Source organism: Lactuca saligna, chromosome 4, assembly GCF_052625555.1.
Source record: "Lactuca saligna cultivar CGN05327 chromosome 4, ASM5262555v1, whole genome shotgun sequence".
In the NCBI taxonomy this organism is placed as follows: domain Eukaryota; kingdom Viridiplantae; phylum Streptophyta; class Magnoliopsida; order Asterales; family Asteraceae; genus Lactuca; species Lactuca saligna.
The window spans coordinates 286,341,150-286,347,653 of NC_136420.1; positions in this window are offsets into that span (position 1 = coordinate 286,341,150).

Sequence of the window (6,504 nt, forward strand, 5' to 3'; positions counted from 1 at the left end):
ATAAGTCCATATCTATGTGTTTAAATGCAAGAAATAGCAACCAACTTTAATTTATTTATTTATTATTTTGAAAATTATTCTTAATGCAGGCTTCTAGTTTTGGTTCAAATGGACGTTCTTCGATTGTTTCTTCATGGAAAGTCTAATCTTCCAGGGTAGATGTCTTTGTTTCCACAACAGATCTAGATAAAGAACCACCTAATGCCCAATTTCATACAGGTAATGGCCAATGGGATGAGTATTTTTTTCAATGTGAAGTTTAAATCCCTTTCCATATACTAAAATTACGATAATGTCGTTTTTTTAGGGCATGTACAAATTACGGCTGGAATATTGGAAAGAGTTAGATTTGTATCGTCAGCTCTACTTGGTCATGTCATTTGGTGAAGAAAACTTCTATTTTGGGGTCATCCACCCATCTTAGGTCTATGGGTGGTCAAACTTGTAGTCATTGCTTTGTTTGTTGCATTATCATTGGCCAACATTGTAAGTTTTTTTTATTCGAATATTCTTAGTCTGTTTTCAAATAAATTTTCAATTCACACCTCTCTAATATTTTTCAATTTTTCATCTTAATTACTTATAAGGTATTATGTACAAGGATTCAACCTGGTTGAGAACAACAAATAGTTCTGCTGCCTCGAGACTCATATCTTCAGGTATGATAAGCTTCTGATACAACTATTTATAAAAATTTGAGCTTATGTGGTAATATGTCAACAGTTAAAACATTTTTAAAATATCATTTCTTTTGTAGGGTTATTTTAATAATGTCCCAGAGTATCTCAGAATTAGTCCACCTCTATATTTTGTTGTGAAAAAATATAATTACAGATATACTTTTCTTTTCTTCTTAATGCACACTTCTGGTGAAGTTCATTTCAACTTGTAATGTAGACTAAAAGTTTTATTTTTTCACATTAATTTTTTCTGTTTTCTCAGTTCGATCAGAATCAAGACCTACAAATCAGTTGTGCTCCATCAATCATTGTGATGCAAACTCCCTTTTGAATGAGGTATGAAAGTGTTGATTACTTGGGGAACCGTTTGGTTGGATTGAATGGAATTATGATGAAAGGGGTAACGGAATGAGTTGTTAATTCTATTCTGAATACTAATGTGTTAATTATGAAAACAGGTATCATGTGGAAACAGAAGCATAACAATGAGAAGTAGAAACAAGGTGTCCCTTAGCAATGTAGTATTAGGTTATATAGTTAGGGAAAACCTCTTAATAACAATGTACAATTAGATCCCCTTAATACTAATGTATTACAATTTTTTGATATGATGTTATTGGATGAAATTGATTGTTTTGATCTATATTTGTTTCCACATTTTTGTCTTATACGTAAATGACTATCGTAAAGACGCGTCGCAAATGTATATCGTAAATGGTTGTTGAAGTTTATGGCACGCAAATACGTGTCATCTTTATTTATGACAGGGGCTTTAATGATACACAATGCGTGTCGTCTTCCTTTTCGACACGCAAATGCATGTCGTCTTCCTTTATGACAGAGCCTTCCTTGATACGCATTGCGTATCGTAAATGCGCGTCGTAAATGAGCGTCGTAAATGCGTGTCGTCTATAGACGACGCGCAAAAGCGCGTCGTCTCTCTTTATGACAGGGCCTTCCTTGACGCGCATTTGCGCGTCGTCTGAGCCTTTTACGACGCGCAATGAGCGTCGTAAAAGGCTGTTTTTCTAGTAGTGAATCTACATACAAAATAAATGATCCTAAAAATTGTGCTTCAAATTATAACAATAAAAAAATAATAACATCAAAAGAAATCATCTACAAATATCAAATCTTTTAAAATAAATAATATTTAAAATACAAACGTATCGCTACTTTGCCAGAGTGATGTATACATACAACTTTAAAACACTAAAACAATAAACAAAATCAAACACTACTTATTGTTGCTCTCTGTTTACTTTTGTTTTTCATAGATCTATACAAGTGAATACAAAAAATTTGAACTTTACATCTAAATCCATATAAAAGAGCTCAATTTCATGATCTTTTTGTCAACATGTGTTCTGCCATGATACTATAACAAAACACAAAAAAATAGATGAAAATTAGCAAAAACTTCTTGTGCCCCCAAACAAAAAACAAAGCATTTGATCATTCCCAATCAAACAATTATATTCATATTTACAATCTCTTATTGTACTACTAAAAGAAACATATTACATATGCCAACATCAAAATACTTCGGAACATGTAGCAAAAACAATATAGTGATCGTCGATGGGGTTTTCCCCTCCAAAGAAATATCCATACAAATCTAGGTGTTAAGAAAACATTAGAAAATTAAAAAAAAAAAAAAAAAAAAAAAAAAGTAGGTTAAGAACATATTATAAGAAAATCTAACTAATGAAGCTTATTTTTTATTGGTCAATTTCATTTCACATGGATTACCAAATATTAAACTCTTTGTTGTTAAGACTTTGGTCTTAAAATTTAGTGAGCCCCATATATATATATAAACTCTTTAAAAATAGTATAGTTTTTTTTTTTTTTTTTTTAATTTGGTGTAACATCCCGGAATCGCAAGAGTAGAGTTGAAGGGCTAAAAGTGTAAGTTTCGGAGGGCGACTCGGCGAGTCCATGGATAGACTCGGCGAGTCAGGTCGCGACTATGGTCACGTATCAAGTGGCCTACTCGGCGAGTCCAAAGATGGACTCGGCGAGTAGGTGCTGTGTGGAGAAAACCCTAATTTTCGGGGTTGAGCCCTATATAAAGATCATTATGCCCCTCCACAGCCTCCTCTATTCCCCCCTTGAGTCCCAGAAACCCTAATTTCGTGCAGAGCCCCATTGTTGAGCAAATTAGAGCTTGGAGAGGTGTTGGTTGAAGAAATCTTGAAGGAGAAGTGGCTTGGATCAAAGGGCTTTGCTTGGATTCGAGTTTCATTGCTATTGAGGCATCCTTTGGAGGTAATACTTTCGTTCTTGGGCTGTGTTTTCCTAGTTTCTCATTTTGGGGTTGTATAGGGAGCTTAGTTGTGTGGCATCTTGATGTTGGAGGATGGATCTGAGGTTGCTACCTCAGATCTGGAGTGGAGAAGATCTTAAGAGCATTAAAGCCCCTGTTCTTGTGTTGTTAATGGAGCTATCATGTCCCAAACCTTGGTTCTAAGGTGAATAAGGCCTAGATCTCTTTAGATTCACGTAAAGTTTGCCACTTTACGTGATGGATGGATTGTAGGAGGTTGGATCTATGTTTTGGATCAATTGCATGGCCTGAGATGCTTCTGTATGGATTCAGACCGGTGGTACTCGACGAGTCACATGGGTGGACTCGACGAGTTGCTTGAAGATGGCCTGGAACTCGGCGAGTTGGAAGAACAACTCGGCGAGTAGGTTGAAGATAGCCTTGGACTCGACGAGTCTTGTCGAGGAGTCCCAATATTTCTGGTTGAGTCGATGAATCGGCGAGTCTTGGGGTGACTCGGCGAGTTGGGTCGCTGATTGAGGGAAGTTATGAGCTTAAGGACTCGGTGAGTCATCGGGTTGACTCGGCGAGTAGGGTCAGTCAGGGGTTGACTTTGACTTGTCCAAGGTTGACCAGTTGTCTTCCAAGGGTATTTATTGAGTTGTATGTTTTGATGTTCAGTGGAGGAGTTCGTGTCAGAGTTCGGAGCAGCGGGATCTTATCCTTTCAGCCGGCAGTTTCGAGGTGAGTTATCCTCACTATATCAACAGGGTCTAAGGCACCAAGGCCGGCCCTTTATTGGATTGAGATTCGGATATGGTTATTATGTTATTGTTTGATGTGTTTGTATCCTGGTAGCTAGGATGGTACATGCTAGGAGACCTTGTTAAGGTTAGTTTCCCGACATATAGAGTGATGCTATGCTAGTGACCGGTTAGGTCGGCAACCTGGTTAGGGTAATGATATGCTATGTGATCTGCTTGCTCGGTTTGTTGACTATGACTGTTATATGATTGTATGTTTTGTGCACATGGTTGTTTTGACTGGAGATGGGTTGAGGTGGGTCCTGCTTTGTGTTGTAGACCCCACGAGGGCGGACCAGACGTGCCGAGGCTCGGAGAGTGGACCAGGCCGACTAAAGGCCCAATGCGGGCGGACCAGTCACACTGTAGACTCAGAGAGTGGACCAGGTGGGTTGAAGGCCCGATGCGGGCGGACTGTAACGCCCGGGTTTTCAGGGCTAAGCATTTTTGTCAATGTAATAGTCTAGGTCAACTATTGTAACTCTTTTTGAAGTAATAAATAAGAAATGTTTGAGTATTATGTGAATTATGTGTGTTTATGTGTTTATTATTGTATAATTAATAAAGAATAAAAAATGAGCGTCAAAATTAAAGTGTGAGATAATCCCAATATCTCTACATAAAGTTGTAGAATATGTCTCAAGGTTTCCGTGCATATAAAGAATGCCGAAATCCGAGCTATAAAGAAGAAGTTATGGCCCGCCGAAGTTTTACGACAAAATCGGCACGATACCGGGAGACGTAAATAGTGAATTTACGATAGAAGACTTTTTAGCCTTAGCAATCTAAACAAAAGTCGTAGAATATGTTAAACTAAGAACATCGATAAAAAGAACGCCCAAATCTGACTTCGTATGAAGAAGTTATGATTTTTCTAAGATTCGGCTTAGCAGTGCACGGCCTGAAACTCGAATTTTAGTTCGAGCGGTTTTTGGCTTACGCAACATAAATGAGAGTTGAAGATCTCATTAATAGGAAATCAACGGTAAAAAGACAGACAAAAACAGAGTCCGTATGTAGAAGTTATTAATTTTACGCAGACGTTTAACAGTATAATCTCCTTGTACTGTTAAATTTAAGATCGGTCGAGAATTAGCTGACGGTGTCAAAATGAAAGTTGTAGATCTTATTATTACCTACGCGTGGATATAAAGAACGTCAAAAACGGAGGTCGTATGTGAAAGTTACGGATTTTAGAAGTCGGAAGTGTGCTGTGCGAAAATGGGTGATGTGGCACAATCTTGGCCATTGCTTTCTCCCCAAGGCTTGCCACCAGATGGTGACATGTGGCACCAAGTTCAGCCACATTTCACCCTATAAATACCACCTCTCCCACCCTCATTTTCTTCACACCTTTCCCATTCTTTCTTCTCTTTACTCTCTCTCTCTCTCTAGAACCTCTCTCTAGCCCCGAAATCCCCCGAAAAGCCTAGGGAACCTCCCTAGCACGAGGCGGAAGCCCCGGAGTGCTTGAAGGCTCCGAGAAGAATATCTTTTCGGCTCGGGAACGCTGCTCCAAGCAAAGCCCGGTTTTCTATAAAACCCGCTGTAAGTGAGCTACGCCTACGCTATTTTTAATATAACTTTTATTTAATTATAGTAACGTTATTAGGAACTTATAATAAATACTTGGGCTATTATTATGGGTTATATAAGTATTTTTTTGACGCTTATATAATAATAATAATAGCTAGACTATTAATTAGTCTCGATGAATAATAAACTAAACTCTAGTGGTAATAATACTAGGTTTCGTCGAAGAAAAATTCTTTTTAAGAAGCGAAGCGCTGTCTGAGTTCGGAATCACCACCTTTTCCGGTGAGTGCATGGTCCCTTTCATCTTACACATAGATATGAAGTATTTATTATATAATTTACGTGTTGTGAGTGCATAGTTACCTTCAACTTACACATAGATATGAAGTATTTTATATAAATTACGTGCTATGTGTGCATATTATCTGAATACTTGCTATCTATGCTAGATGAACGTTGTTATACATGTTTTCAATGATTTAAACTGTATATGTATTTTATATCTACGAAAATGTTGGGGTAAAACATGGGTAGATGTAATAGGTGATGTGTGATAAAATGATGAGAGGCCTCGATGTTGTTGTTGTTGATCCAGTCATCTAGCGGAGTATAGATGACGACCACGGACTCTTCTAGACAGTCCAGTGGAACACTAGCAGGTTCGCAACCTGTAGGTGTTGTGAACGATGTGTTCACCGGTGTACTCCATCCCCCACATGGTTGCCTATTAGGACATTTATTGCTAAGGAATCCCCTTAGCAGTAGTGTCCGTCCCGATGATAATCCTTAGGCTAGGTCCCTTATGATAGGTGTTTAGGGACGTAAAGTGAGGATAACGGGAACGGGTAATCGGGTTATTGTTGATTGATGAAATTAATAAACTTATTTATTGTGGGTTGAAAACCCTATGTGCTCACCAGGATCCCAAGCCTGACCCACTCAGTTTTATGCATTACAGGTAGTGGCGCATGAGCATAGGTGTGATGTTTTGGACGAGGGATTACGGATATAGGCCTGTAGATATGAAATAATGTAGTAAGGCTTATATTGTACTGTTTATACTTTTGATCTGTACGAACATGACATCCCGAGTCTTTTAATGAAATACATTTCTATGGAAATGCTTTTGATAAATCTTTATCATATTATTGTTTTGGGACAAATTCCGCAACCCTTTTATTAAAAGATAACTCTGATTTTGAAATAAAGTATAAAC